Here is a 15,785-nt window from a genome sequence, read left to right as displayed (position 1 = left end):
CAGGATTACTACATGTTTTTGTGAGGGTATTAACTACCCTAGGAGACACGGGGAGAACATGCAAACTCCACACAGAGTAGGCCCTTTCGCCAACCCCACCCTGGTGTTTATGTTTTTAAAAACAATTTGTCACAAACAAATGACAAAAAAGATATCTCCACATTAATAGTCAAAAACCTCCTAACTCCACTTGAGCTATATGTGGGTAAAGTGATGATAATATAATGTATTTAATATATAATGTATTTGGGTAAAGTGATGACAATATATAAAGTCACTAGCCTGGCATGGCTAGACTAATATCACTGTGTAGATATGAGTCTGGAATCTCTGTGTGGAACCTGCATTTCCAAGGAGCAGATAAAACAAATGTCTCTGGTGATAAACCTGGCCCTATTTTGGCCATGTCAATATAGGCTGTTTTTTTTTAAAGCTACAAGCTCACAACACTCTTCAACTCTTCAACGTTTTCAGGCCAAGGACCCCCTAGCTGAGAGAGAGATGAAGCAGGGACCCCCTCTATATTGTATAAAATTGTTTTTCAGATAAACTTGTGCTGCTCTTTTTTCCCGCTACACTCTATAACTCTTTGCCAAAAATAGCCAATCTACAAGCCGATCTCTCGCGCTGCGAGGCGTTGTGAGCTTGTAGATCTGCTATTTTTGGCTAAAGTTCTCCTCACAAAAAGGATACTAGGGTTCAAGTGGTTAATGTAAAAAGACAAAATCATGTCACACAAAGATTTGGCGGACCCCCTGTAGTAACTCTGAGGACCCCCTGTCTGTCTGTCTGTCTGCTGTGTAGAGCCTGTCTGTCTGCTGTGTAGAGCCTGTCTGTCTGCTGTGTAGAGCCTGTCTGTCTGCTGTGTAGAGCCTGGCTGTCTGCTGTGTAGAGCCTGTCTGTCTGCTGTGTAGAGCCTGTCTGTCTGCTGTGTAGAGCCTGTCTGTCTGCTGTGTAGAGCCTGTCTGTCTGCTGTGTAGAGCCTGTCTTACTGGGGTTGCTATGATGATCAATTGACCATATTAGGGACAGGCATCGACTTCCTTGATTGGCCAGCCCAACCCATCAGTGGATTGGTCAAACATTGCATGACTCTTGTGCCACTGAACCAATATAAGTGGTAGAGCACACATTAGGACTCCATTCTGTTACACAACGAGACTTGAAGATTCTAATTTGATCCCTGGAGGAGCTGTTGTGAGAAATGTCTTACTGGACGCTGCATCTGAACAGAGGACCAGTGTTAGGCGGTCAAGCTGCTGCTGTTGCCGTGGGAGACAAAGTCTACTCATTTGGAGGGTACGGTAACATCAACAATGATCGGATTGATGTTCACATCTTCAACACAGTGACTTTACGCTGGAGGAAGTTGACCCCAGTGACAACTGGAAGAGGAGAATGTCACCTTGAGGTTCCATCCAATCGCAGCGGCCACACAGCTGTGCTGATAGAAGACATAATCTACATCTGGGGGGGTTATAAATATGACACAAGGGAATACTGCAATGTGCTGTATGCATTTGATGTCGACGCCCACAGATGGTTAAAGCCAAAGGTTTCTGGAACTGTTCCAGAGGAGAGGATGAACCACAAAGCCTGTGTCTTGGGGAAGGTCATGTTTATTCATGGAGGATACAATTGGACTGGATGCCATAATGACATGTACAAGTTGGACAACACCACCACCTCCTGCTTCATCACATCACTCTGCCACCATCATCGGGACAAAGATGTTTGTATTTGGGGGTGGAGCCTCCTCTAGCAACATCATCAGAGTGTTTGACACAGAGACCAACTGCTGGCTGAACACACCTTCTGCACAGCTTCTTCCAGAAAGACGCTTTGGTCATTCAGCCTTTACCTACAATGGAGAGCTGTACATATTTGGTGGAGGAAATAGTAATAATACTATCCTCAATGATCTGTGGAAATTCAGTCCAAAGACCTTCTCCTGGAAGAGGGTTGAGCCCAAAGGGAAAAGACCGTGTGGGATGTATCTGATGTGCTGTTGCGTTGTGGGAGATCGTATCATCCTCTTGGGAGGAGACTACAGACCTGATGACCTGTACATGTTAGACTTAAGTCCTAGTCTGAAGACAGTATGCAAGCTAGCAGTTATTCAGTACGTTCTGGACCAATCAGAACTCCCACACAACATCAGGTGGGAACTGGAAGCCATGACTAACAACAGCAACAAGACGGGGTCCAATAAGGGGCGAAAAACAAGAAAATGTGCTCCTCGGAGCACACAGGTCTCCGCTGTTCCTGTTCCTGATTAATCCTGTCTTACCTCACTTCAAAAGATATAAATGATCTTTTGAAGTGACACACCTATTTATAGTAGGTCTCTATTTCATCATGCGTCTCGCTAGCCAATCAAAGCACACCCTTTCAACATATTGTCACGTGTCACGTGAAGCTTGACCAATGTTAGTTTGGTGGACACACGGAAGGACGAGAACGAAAACAGTCTCCTGGCGGAGACAACAATATCTCCACATTAATAGTCAAAAAAACCTAACTCCACTTGAGCTGTATGTGGGTAAAGTGATGATAATATAAATATAATAATAATATAATATAATGTATTTGGGTAAAGTGATGATAATAAACTAGCCTGGCATAGCCAGTCTAATATCACTGTGTAGATATGAGTCTGGTGTCTCTGTGTGGAACCTGCATTTCCAAGGAGCAGATAAAACAAATGTCTCTGGTGATAAACCTGGCCCTATTTTGGCCATGTCAATATAGGCTTTTTTTATTTATTTTTTAAGCTACAAAGCTCACAACGCTCTTCAACTCTTCAACGTTTTCAGGCCAAGGACCCCCTAGCTGAGAGAGAGATGAAGCAGGGACCCCCTCTATATTGTATAAAGTTGTGTTTCAGTTAAACTTGTGCTGCTCTTTTTCCCCACTACACCTATAATAACTCCTTGCCAAAAATAGCCGATATATAAGCCGATCTCTCGCACTGCGAGGCGTTGTGAGCTTGTAGATCTGCTATTTTTGGCTAAAGTTCTCAGAAAAGGGATACGAGGGTTCAAGTGGTTAATGTAAAAAAAAACATATCACATGATTTGGTGGTCCCCCTGTAGTAACTCTGAGGACCCCCTGAGAGAGAGAGAGAGAGAGAGAGAGAGAGAGAGAGAGAGAGAGAGAGAGAGAGAGAGAGAGAGAGAGAGAGAGAGAGAGAGAGAGAGAGAGAGAGAGAGAGAGAGAGAGAGAGAGAGAGAGAGAGAGAGAGAGAGAGAGAGAGAGAGAGAGAGAGAGAGAGAGAGAGAGAGAGAGAGAGAGAGAGAGAGAGAGAGAGAGAGAGAGAGAGAGAGAGAGAGAGAGAGAGAGAGAGAGAGAGAGAGAGAGAGAGAGAGAGAGAGAGAGAGAGAGAGAGAGAGAGAGAGAGAGAGAGAGAGAGAGAGAGAGAGAGAGAGGCAGGGCAAACAAACAGGGCAGTACTATACTATAGCCTAGATATTTTCATGTAAAACTATTGCCGGTGGACACAAACCCATGTAAAACTATTTCCCGTGGACACAGTGGTTAATCTCAGGTGCAAAGGCGCAACAGGGCTGACAAGAGCCTAGTACAGCCAAATAGAGTCTAGTAAGGCATAGAACATTCTAGTCTAGCCTATTCCAGCTGGACCCAGCCCTGTATAGCCTATTACAGTCATTTAATATTTATATCATCAATGCGGTTATTTCTCTAATTGTTTGTTTTCATATTCACCTTTTCTTCAATAAAGCCCTGCCATCTACATGAATACAATACAACACATGTAGTTGGTTGATATTGTATTTAGGTTGATATTAATTCAGTTTCTACATTGACACAATAGGTCATGAAAAAAGTCATACTATACTGTGCCATTAAAAAAAATTAAGTCATGAAATACTTTAGTTTAAAAATGCCATACAGTACTGTTGGAAAAAGAAAGCTATATGTAACGGGGAGACCCTCTGTCCCCATTCAGGGATCTGTGTCCACGCCCTCAATTACTCAGGTGTGAGTAGTCACAGATTAGCCCCTCCCCTATAAAGCCTCGTGCCCATTCCATTCCTATAGTGGCCTTTCTATGCATAGATATACAAACCTAGATACCTCATTGGCCTCTGCAGTTCTCTGGAGCAACTGGTATCGCGGCGGAAAGCTACCGTTCAACTTACTGGCCAATAACAGCACGTTGACTACTGGCCAATCACAGCGTGTCTAACTGACTTTTGCTGCGCGGCTGCTTCTTACGAAAAGACCCGCCCCCACCTGCCTCTGATTGGCCTACCGAATGCCCCCTTCTGTGACACACGCGGAAGGTTTCCTCCTATAAAATGGCGCCCGAAGGAGGCGTCTACAATTTATGTCTATGTTTCTACGTAGGTACTGGCTTGTCTGGGCAAGGTAGCAAACTGCTTGTTGTTTTTGCTTTAGCACTTTTTGAGTTTAGGCCATTGTATTTATTTTAGACTGTCACTAGAAGGTCCTACTGTATGTTTTTCAGGCGTCCCCTCTCTATGCATCAGTATTGATGACCAAATGCCAAGAGGCTGGTTGTAGGCCATGCAGCCATAGAGCCAAACCGAGTAACCTGAGGCATGTGCAGAAATGTTGCCTTTGTAAATCTGTACCTTTCATATTGTGGTTCCAACTGAGTTCTGCTTATAGGCTTGTCCACTCAAGCCATTGTTGAATGCATCACACTCCTCGACTATGGAGGTAATATGGTATTCTGTATTCTGATTATAATGTATTTGGACAGTATAATTATAGTACACTGTGGGGGGCAAACTGTTTTGTTTTATAGGCGTAGATCCATTTAGACCCTTGTTATTCTTTTGTGTTGCATTTAGTTTCATTGTGATAACTCAACTGCCACTACTCTTTAATTGTTGTTTGTTGTGTGAACCAGATCGGGTTGGAGGCGACTCTTGGGGGAGGACGGTCTGGAGGGCTCTTGGGCCTCTTCTATCCAGTGGCGTGTTCTACCGTGTTAGGCTATATACGTAGTACTGTATGACATGCAGATTTTTTTTTTAAAAAGCTACTAACCATTTCATCCATTGACTGCGCGTAACACGACCACACGCAGGGAATGATTCTTGTATGACCTCCGAAAAAAACCTAGAACACACCATTGCTTCTATCCACTGCATACTGTCTGTCTGTAGTGTGCATCTAACCCATCTAGTGTGTGATCTGTAGTGTGCACCTAACCCATCTAGTGTGTAAGCTTGTTTTGCAGTATCGTTTCACTAGCCCTTTTGTCTTTAGTGATTTGTTTGAAACCTCACCCTACTAACCCTTCTCTCTCTCTCTCTCTTCCCCCACTACAGTCTGACTGTGTGCTGCTTTTACCGGCCTGTGCTGACGTACGAGTGTAGTAGTTGTGGTTTTACCTTTTTTTTTTTTTTTATGTTATTCAGATTAATAAACCACTTCTAACAGTAACTTCCATTTTGTTTGTGCCTTTAGCCGAATAGTAATGTTTTAATGCAGTGTCTGGTTTAAAATAAATGCACTTTTTGTCATCTTGAGAAGCACGTCTCTGCTCCCTTTCTTTACAAATGCAAATCTGTGTTGTAATTCAGTGTGGTTGCCTTGGCACTTTTAATGGATTCCTTCCTTGGGTGAAACTCCCAAGGTGGTGTGTAGCCGCAAGCAACTCGGATGCTATCTGTCATCAAGGTTGCAATACCAACCCTTGACAACTCATTCATCCAAACAGAAAAGTCATATCTGATTGTATTAAACAACGTTAAACTCACCAGCATTGCAGCTATACGGAACGCTTCGGTTATCCTCTTTGTATCTGTCAAGTTGTCGTTTCATAAAATTCCACCATGAGTAGACATGTTGTGAGCTACTTTCTGTCAATAGATTCTATGGAGGTTACAGGACCGTTTGGGTGCTTCCAAACAAAAATATATTTTAAAAATAAATCACATGCACGGAATTCAGGTACTATAACATGTATACAAAGTACTATAACATGTCTACGGTGGAGTTTTTTGAAACTCCAGATAAAAACTTGGCAGATAGATAACCCAAGCTCTCCATACAGCTGCAATAATGTTGGTGCCTTTAACATATTTTAATACAATCAGATAGGACTTTTTCGGTTTCAATAACTGGGCTGTCAAGGGTTGGTATTGCAACTCTGATGCCAGAGAGATAACATAACATTAGAATTTCTTGTGGGTAGGTGGTGTAGTCGAATTTACTGAGCTGTTCATACTTAACCATGGTTACATACAGTATACAATGCCATAATACTTTGTTGTTAGCCAAATTGTTCACAGCACAGCTATTTGTTTTAGTATTTAATTCTTGATTGGTGTTTGTTGCAATAAATACATGAAATGGAAGGGGTTGGATTCCATTTAAATCATTTGTTGTCTCAGAGTCACTATGTAGAATAGCTCAAAACAGATTGCAGAAGTATGAGGCTCAGCCTATAATTGATCAATTGATTTGTGCTGCACGCCATGAGTGTAAAGTGATATTTTCTAAGGGAAGCTGTGGTCATAATACAGCACTGTGAGTAACTAGTTGAAAACTTTAAAGCCATATGATGTTGTAACAGTCTAAAGTTAGAACAGCAAATGTACTAGATTTAACAAAGAAAATTTTGTTTGATTAAAACTGCTATAGTTTTGATTATCTGAAACTAAGAAAGTATTCATACTTGACAACGGGTATGAATTTTAATGACATTACTTACGCTAATACGAAGCATCTCTGTTTGCTTTCAATTAAAGTGTAAATCTGGGTGCAGACTCTGAGCAATCTTTTTCTAACAGATGGTTTTAAACAATAACCTAGATCTCAGTTATGTCATAGTGAACCCTTATCCTCAGAGGGTGTATCTAGTAGATTCAGTCATTCTGTCAGGGTTAGAGGTGTTTGCTTTGGATTTTCATCTATTGACCTGTCACCTTTCATTTGAACTTTAGATATAACCTCGAAAATCTAGTAAGTGTGAAAAGCCCGGTGGCGCCAGAGAAAGGCAGAGGCTCCATGATCCGAAGGTTGGGGGTTTGAATCTTGCTCATGGCAAAGCTTCATTTTCTGTGTTTTTAAGGCGAGGAGCCTCGAGGCAGCGCACCTCCCTCCATGGAGGGAGCACACCTCCAGGGGGAGGAGCCTGAGAAATGTACATATTAAGCAAAGCGTTTTTTAAAATATTTATTTTACACTTTTATTAATGAATTAAGTTTTTTTTAAGCATCGTTTCCACATTGGTTTGATTTTATCAAGGTTTTTTGTATTGTGTTTTATTTCCCATCACCAGTTTGATTTGATCAGTTTTTTTATTGAGGCTTTATTGAGGTTTTGTACTTCAAGTCATTTGTTGTTTTTTAGTATTGAGTTGTTTTTTAGTATTGAGTGAGCTTTGTGAACCTACGATTTATCTTTTGAGCCACGCTGGCATGGATAGTACAACTTGGAACGTTATACATATCCCACACTTTAGAATTTAGATGAAAATGTTCTCATGGAGCTTTGAACCTCCAACCTTTGATTTACAAATCCAGGATTTATCTCTTGAGCTACACAGCCATGGATGAGGCAAAGGAGAACGTAATCCTTGACCCCGGCCGCTTGTTTCCCCTAAATCTGACAACACACTGATTGCCTGCATTACACCTGCAGCCTACTAGGGAGGAGGTGAACAGATATAGAATGAAGCAGCAGAAAAGGTCAATGGTGCCGCCCTGGAGAAGGACCAAGAATAAGGTGAAGACTGGCCCTGGAAGAATAGGCAGCCGCGCCTTTTATCTAAAAAATACTTTAACCATACACACTGTCCAGTGGGGTAACCGTCTTCCAGTGGTCAACTGTGGTCGGGTTTTTGTCAATGTCCTCCTCATGGGTCACATGAAAAGGTTAGATCACGGCCCTTGTGATGAATATGATCCAACTATCCACGTTAAGTCCCTCAGTAGATGTAAAGTTAATCATATTTAGATAAACATACTACACCTTCTGTTATCTATTTCAACCCTAGTCTAGCGCTGTCAAATTGTGCTCTTAATGTTGTGTTATTCTCACATTATATTCATGACATATTGCTAATGTGAATACCCTTTCTTATATAAATTAAAATGTGGTTGATGTAAAAACAGGAAAGGGGCACTGCCACTGACAAAGCCGCATCACGTCATTACTGCCTTGGTGAGGTGACAACACAGGCCAGGATAAGAGCACCATGGATACATATTACAGGCGCTATCGGGCATTAATCGCATCTGCATGTTTTATGTTTTTTCGGAGGGTTCTCGCCTTTCATATCACATTCTGACTAATCTCTCAAGACAGTTTCATATTTATGTTTTGGGGTTCCCACATCGCACTGACAAACCTTGATTGCCATAAACTAACTGGTTGACCAACATAGCTAAATCATTAATAAACAGTCCCATAATGATGTAACGTCGTGCCAACATTAATCACTGAATGAAGAGTAATGTTCAAATGTTCAAAAGTAATGTTCAAACATATCCACTAGGGGGTGCCGTGTAGCTTATTACGGGGCCAGAGCTCAGCTCTGGACCTGTTTTATTATTCCCTTTATTCTTCCGATTCTGCCACTTTTCGCAGTTCTGGCTGAACCTTGCTGTCGCTTTTTACGAAACTCGGCCATATGGTAGATGGTCATGAAAAACGATCAAGAAATAATTCTCACAATCTTTCGTCCAAAGGTGGCGCTATAGCACTCAATTGAAAATGCCAACTTTGAACAGGTACAACTCATGCCCTGTTTGACCTACAGCCATGCAACTTGGATACACATATGCGTCTCCTCATGCTGAACAACTTTCACGCTCTGACTTTTGACCTCTGACCTTTAGATCTCCCACCCTTTTGAATTATATGAAAAACAGTCATTGGCTCCTAACTTCTGCATTTTTTCACTTATGGAAATTCCGCCGCCTAGAAGTTGTCGGCAGAGGTCCAAAGTTCAAGTGTTAAATGTTTCGTGCAGATTGCTCAAAAATCCCATGTATCCATAGGTTTTAACTATTGCAGTTTTATGACAATTATTCATCTGCCCCTAACACATACATGCAGACTCACATTTCTTTGAGACTTTGCAGAAATGTAGATGGTCATTCCAAATATCACTGAAACCAATCTTACTCCAATTGGCCAAAGGGGGGCGCTATAGCAGTTTTTTTTAATGCAAACTTTGAACAGGCATAAGTCTTGCCTCGTTTGGCCGAAAGTCGTGAAACTTGCTTACACTTTTGCCTTGACTCATGAGGAACACATGTATTGCTTTGACCAGGGTTAGGGTTAAATGGTGTAGATGGTAACAAGGCAAGCGGGAAAGTAAAGTTGCAACTTTACTAAGAATAGAGGGTTTAAGTGGTGAAGTTAATGTAGAAATACACTGTGCATCTAAATACTAAAAGGATAAGTATTTCCTTCTCATCTGAATGTTTCATGTCTCTGTGGCTCAAGAGATGTGTCACTGTTTATGAACCAAAGAGTTTAAGGTTCGAAGCTCCTAAAGAACATTTTCATTGTCCTGAAAAGGTGGTTTAAGTATTATGTTCTCAGTTGCATGGTTCATGCCACTATGGCTCAAGAAAAAACTCTGGGGTTTATAAACCGAAGGTTTAAGGTTCGAAACTCCTGGAGCACATTTTCACTGTCCATCTAACTTCTAAAAGGTGGTTTAAGTATTACGTTCTCTTTTGTATTATCCATACCTGTGTGGCTCAAGAGATAAACACAGGGTCTGAAAGCAGAAGGTTTGGGGTTCAAAGCTCCTGAAGAACATTTTCACTGGCCATCTAAATTCTAAAAGGCGGGTGAAGGATGACGTTCCCAATTGTAACTTGCATGCCAGCGTGGCTCAAGAGATAAACACAGGGTCTGAAAGCAGTAGGTTTGGGGTTCAAGGCTCCTGAAGAAAATTTTCACCGGCCATCTAAATTCTAAAAGGCGGGTTAAGGATGACGTTCCCAATTGTACTTTCCATGACAGCGTGGCTCAAGAGTTAAACACAGGGTCTGAAAGTAGAAGGTTTGGGGTTCAAGGCTCCTGAAGAACATTTTCACTGTCCATCTAAATTCTAAACGGCGGGTTAAGGATGACGTTCCCAATCGTACTTTCCATGCCAGCGTGGCTCAAGAGTTAAACACAGGGTCTGAAAGTAGAAGGTTTGGGGTTCAAGGCTCCTATAGAACATTTTCACTGTCTAAATCTAAATTCTAAAAGGCGGGTTAAGGATGACGTTCCCAATTATACCTTCCATGCCAGCGTGGCTTAAAAGATAAATCAAAGGTTCACAAACTAAAGGTTCGAGGTTCAAAGCTCACTCAAAACAACTCAAAACAACTACTAAATAAAAACTAAAAGGGTAATACAACAAAAAAACAATGGAGCTGTGGTCAATACAAACTGGTGATGAAAAAAAACAATAAAAAAATGTCTCAAACAAATTCATGTGAAAAAAAACAGTGGCCATAAAATCACAAAAAATACCAAAATAAAAATCTTTAATTAATATGTAAATGTATTAAGCTCCTCCCCCTGGAGGTGGGCTCCCTCCATGCTCCTCCCTCTCCTCCCGGAGCTAAAAGAGGGCGTGAGGAGGGAGGCGGGCTACATCCATGGTTCTCGCCTTAAAAAGACCAAAAATTGAGATCTTCCCTGACCAAGATTCAAACCCACAACCATCCGCTTGCGAAGCCTATGCTTTACTCTTGCACCACTAGGCCTTTCACATTAATTAGGATTTTGAGGTTATATTTAAAGTTAAAGCAAGAGGTGACAGGTCAAAAGATGAAAATCCACAGCAAACACCTCTACCCCTGACAGAATGACTGGATCTACTAGATACACCCTCTGATGATCAGGGAAAGGGTTCATTATGACACGACTGAGATTTAGGTTGTTTAAAACCATCTGTTAGAAAACGTTTACTCTGGCTGAGTCTGGACCCAGATTTACACTTCCATTGAAAGGAAACAGAGAGATGTTTCGTAATGTCATAAAAATTCATACCCTTTTTGTCATTTATAAAATCCTTAGTTTCAGATGATCAAAACTATAGCAGTTTTGGTGTTAAATCAAGTAGGCTACATTGTTCTCACTTTGGACTGGACATTAAAAAATATGTCTTAAGTTTTCAACTATAGTTCCTCAAACAGTGCTGTAATTATGACCACAGATCCTCTATGATTAACTGAATTAAGTTTAAGAAAATACCACTTCGCACTCATGGCATGCAGCATATCAATCAAATCAATTATAGGCCGAGCTCCATACTTCGTTTTGAGGTATTCTAGTGACTCAGGGATAACAAATTACATAAATTCAACCACTTAAATGTAATGTATTTATTGCAACAACCAACCAAGAGTGTTGCAAACGGCTGAGTTTGTAACAAAATGAGGAAACTCACACAAACAAAGAACGTTTAAATTATTTTATTAAAACTAACTTAACCCCATGGGTAACCGGTGAGCCTCAGGGCTCAATACTAGTGTATTTTCTGTTTTGTGTTATTATGAGGAAAGTTTTGACTGAAAATAGCCGATCGACAAGCTCACAACGTGTCGCAGTGAGCTTGTCGATCGGCTATTTTCTGCTAAAGCTATACCCACAATACGGATACTGGGGTGGTTAACAGTGCTTAAAGGGCAAGACCACTTTGGTAGAGGTTTGGGTTGTGTAGTTACCTTGCCATGATGCATCTCCAAAGGTGGGCAAGAAATCTAAAATAATTGCTCCATTGATAATAAAATAATATGCTTCTCATTGAATTACATTGTAGGCTGAAACAGCTGTCAAAGTCACTCTTTTAGCACAAACGAACGCAAATAAAGTTGATTCAGACTATATCAGATCATCACCAAACCCAGTACCGTTTGTTTTTTAAATAAAAATGCTAACATCCTGTTGATTTTGCTATTTTTATTAAAAAGAACTCGGACTGGATCCGCGGATCTGGATCTTCGAATAATAAAATCAACAGGAAGTTGACATTTTTATTTAAAGAAAAAAACAGTACTGGGTTTGGTGATTTCTATATTGACTGAATCAGCTTTGTTTGTGTTCGTTTACGTGCTAAAAGAGTGACTTTGAGAGCCGTTTCACCGCACAATGTCAATGAGGAGCATATTTTGAATGATCAATTTCTATTCAATTATTATACAGCAATTATTTTAGATTTCTTGTTCACCTTTGGAGTTACATCATGACAAGGTAACTACACAACCCAAACCTCTACCACAGTGATCTTGTTCTTTAACAAGTAAAATCCAAAAGGCTGGAGTGCTCCCAGTGAGCTTCACGGTGAGAGAGAGAACAAGAATGAAGTCCAGCCACCTCTTTTATAGAGGACAATCCAGGTGGGCCAGATCTCCACTGATGACACACTCCGCCCTCCAATCATTCTGACACACATGACACATGGTTAGTAACCATGACAACCACACCAGTCACAAGAATTAAATATAAAAATAGATAGCTGTGCTGTGAACAATTTAGGCTGACAAGAACAAAGTATTTTTTTAACGACAGGACTGTATGGCATTTTGTTTATACTAAAGTATTGTATGACTTCATTTTTTATGACACAGTACGAGTTTAGTATGACTTTTCTCATATACTATTGTGTCAATGTAGGAACTGAATTAATAACAAGCTAAAGTCCTTTTTGCATCAACTCCTCCAAGGAACAGGCCATATGATGTAGTTGGCTTGGCTTTATTGAAGAAAAGGTGACATTAAAAACAAACAATTAGACAAATAATCATACATTGATGATGATAATGAAGTGCACATTAGCATTCACACTGATTTACATGTCAACCTTAAAGTCACATCAGACAATGAGCATGAAACTGTCACTTTTACAAACTGTAATAAGATGGAGAGATGAGTGAATTACATGGTCCAAGGAGTCTCAGATTCACTGAAGCAGTTAAACCGTGCAGGGTACAGAGGTCTGACTGTTTTTTTTTTTACCACAATAGAACTGTTGTGTGTATTTGAGCATTGCCCTGCATGCTCTTCAGTGAAAGATTACAGCCAGCTACAAACATGAAAAAACACCTATAGTGTAGGTCAGGGGTCTTCAACGTTTTCAGGCCAAGGACCCCCTAGCTGAGAGAAAGATGAAGCAGGGACTCTCTCTCTCTCTCTCCCTCTCTCATAAGAAAGCAACAGTCAATCCCAAACATGTATTATCATTCACAGACCATTAAAGGTGTTTTATTTACAGTTTATCTTTCTCTCATTGAGACATACACTTCTGCCGTGTTAAGTGGTCAGATGGGTGGGCCGCGTGCATTTTCAGAGCAGGTTTATTTTAATGATTGATCAATCAATACAAACAATGTAGTATATTTTAATGGTATCACTAAGAAAACAACATTTTCAAGGTTAAAAGTTTTCCAATATTAATATTATCTCAATACAATTTTAGTGTTTTGCCAATTATTTGGGGGCCCACTTTTCCTCACACAGCCCTGGGAACCACTGCTGTAAGCTCTTAAAGGTGTAGTGAAATGAAAAATATGTTTTTCACACTTTTAGAGCATATCCGTGGTCATCATATGGGCATACCTAACAATAGATGCCAAAAAAAATGAAAAAAAAAACATTTTTGTGTATTTCTACATCTAAAGTCCCTAAAAAGCCAATCTTAATTACTTCCTGTAAACGAAAACGTGCTGCGTGATGACATAACTCGACCTTCGTGAATATAAATGAATCTTGATTACATGCACCTGTTTGATTCCCATAGCTGCACGTTCTTCAAACACAGCTGATTTTAATTACAGAGATACTCCGTTTTGAATCTCATTGAAGATGAGTGTATTACTCATTTTAAACTTCATCTGCACACTAAAATATGTATCTGAAAACATTATAGGTTAGAAATAAGCCAGGTAGTAGCAAACGCGCTTCACTGGCCGTCTCTCTCTCACTTGTAAACAAACACTAGCCGTGTTGCCCACGGCTGAAGTGATTGAGATCCAACGTCCCATAGCCTGAAGGGATGGGACCTTCTGATTGGATTAGAGTCGTTGAGCCGACGTTTCAGGCTGAACCTTCAAAATAAAATGACCGAAAATGTCACTTCAGTGCGTCTTTAAGCTCTTAAGTGCTATAACAAGCAGAACAATCATAATGCGTTCAGTGTCATTAACTTGTTTGAATCTAGGCACATTGAGGTGATCTAAAATAAATAACATGAACATTATATACATACATACAACACAGTGGAACTTCTCTGGTCTGATAAAACAGTGGTTCTCAAACATTTTCATGTCAAGGACCCCCAAATTGATAAGTATTTGGCGGCGGAACCCCATCTGAAAAGAGTTTGTGCCAGGGACCGCCAGAACAGAAGAAATCTAAATTATTCAAATTGTTTTGAAAGATGTGTGATTTTCCTTTTTAAAAATAGCCGATCTACAAGCTCACAACACCTCACATCCGGGCACATTGTGATTGATCTTGTACATGGTCAAAATAGGGTTAAAGTGGTTAAACTGATTGTGATGCTATTTGAACTCATTTTGCTGGGGACCCCCTGGAACCCCTTCATGGACCCCTGGGGGGTCTCCGGGCCCCACTTTGAGAACCACAATAACAACAAACCTATTGAACACCCATTTAGCCACAACATTTAAATAGATCACAATACAATATATATTTAGGTTGTTTTTGTAAGAAATGTACACATAACACTGGATGAGTATATACAATAAAAAGGTGAAATCCCACAGATTTTGGAGACAACTACAAAATAACTAGTATGATCTCTATAGTACCATTAAAGGAGCACTTCACCCATTTTGTACCTTATCTTCATACAATTGCTCATTATAGAATGGTAAGATGGCACCGTTTCTGTCTACTCACTGCCTGTCTCAAAGGAGGGCTACCAGTGACATCATCGGTACGCAGGTTTGGACATTTTAAACAAGATTTCAAACATTATTTATATTTTGTATTAATGCAAGAACAATGGCATCAATTTAGTATGCTAACTTTCCAGGAAGAGAAAGGCTGTAGTTTCTATTACTTTGGAATCCTGAAGGTTTCTGAACTGTCAATATCCCAACAATGAGACTCAATATCCCAACAATGAGACACATACTGAGTAGACAGTAATGCTCATTATAAGATGGTACCATTTCTGAGCACCAATTGTATGAAGATATGGTTGAAAATGGGTGAAGTGCTCCTTTAAGCGAAGCTGCCATTTCAATGACTTCATATACTTCAGTTATTATGAGTAAAAGTTAATCGTTCATATGACAACATTAAAACATGAGATCCACTTTACATTTTAGGAACTGGTATATTTTGCATCTTGTGAAAATTGGATTTAATGCTTAATGAATAGATATGGAAATTCTTGGCTATACTGTAGATTTTGTTTAACGTGAATAATCTTTCCTAAAAAGTCAATCATTATATTATCATTATTATTATATTTCTTTGCTACAATAGCCTAGTGTAATAAGAACATCAGTGTTATCAGATCAACTGACTGAACTGGCTCAGAGAACAATGATACAAATCACATCTAATCAGTTCTTATCCGAAAACATAATCCATCCACGTCCCCGGATATTCTGTCCTATAAGAACAGGGGCCAGTTGTACCACCTCATACTAAGTTCAAACTTAGCCTAGTTATAGCTTAAATGGCTTTTAAAAAGCCTGGAAAGTATCTGTGTCATTTTAGATTTCTTTGGCTATTCAAAAATAGCAGATCTACAAGCTCATAGCACCGAGTGCCGCGCTATGAGCTTGTAGATC

The sequence above is a fragment of the Gymnoscopelus microlampas genome, assembly GCF_963454915.1.
Source record: "Gymnoscopelus microlampas genome assembly, chromosome: 6".
In the NCBI taxonomy this organism is placed as follows: domain Eukaryota; kingdom Metazoa; phylum Chordata; class Actinopteri; order Myctophiformes; family Myctophidae; genus Gymnoscopelus; species Gymnoscopelus microlampas.
This window is presented reverse-complemented; position numbering follows the sequence as displayed.